We start from the raw sequence: 663 nt of genomic DNA, 5'->3' as shown, positions 1-663 counted from the left end.
GGAAAGGGAGGTGATGACAGTGGCACGTAAAGTGCCCTCCGCCACACACCGTTGGGTGGCTTGCGGAGGATAAATGTAGATGCAGATGTAGATGTACATGCAATATAATTCTCTATAATCACTCTTTGACAATGTATTCTCAAACTTACGACTGTTTATTTATATGTGCTGCTGCTTCAAATATCTTTTTACCTCTACTTAATACAATGATATACTGTTACGTGCAATATAATTCTCTATAATGACTCATTGTCAATGTATTCTCAAACTTATGACTGTTTATTTATATACGCTGCTGCTTGAAATCTCTTTTACCTCCACATTAAACACATGAAATATGCCCTTGGATTTAAAATAATACTTTATGTAATGCCTTGTCAATTGGAAAGGGAACATATATGACACTTGGCTAAGATTTCAGTAACTTAAATTTTTATACCTCAGACCTGCCTCCAGCTTAATTTTAAAAATGTGACATAATTTTTTTTGTCGTTTTCACTCTTGACTTTATGGTCTTTAGCAAAAATATTGATGCATGGCAGTTCTTCTCATAATGTGAACATTATAACACTTGGATGATCCACCCAAAAAGACATTTCACGTTGGTACTCTGATGAGAAGTAAGAAATGAAATAGAAAATTCAGAGTGTTGCAGTTGAAGAA

Source organism: Schistocerca americana, chromosome 1 (genome assembly GCF_021461395.2).
Source record: "Schistocerca americana isolate TAMUIC-IGC-003095 chromosome 1, iqSchAmer2.1, whole genome shotgun sequence".
Classification (NCBI taxonomy): Eukaryota; Metazoa; Arthropoda; class Insecta; order Orthoptera; family Acrididae; genus Schistocerca; species Schistocerca americana.
This window is presented reverse-complemented; position numbering follows the sequence as displayed.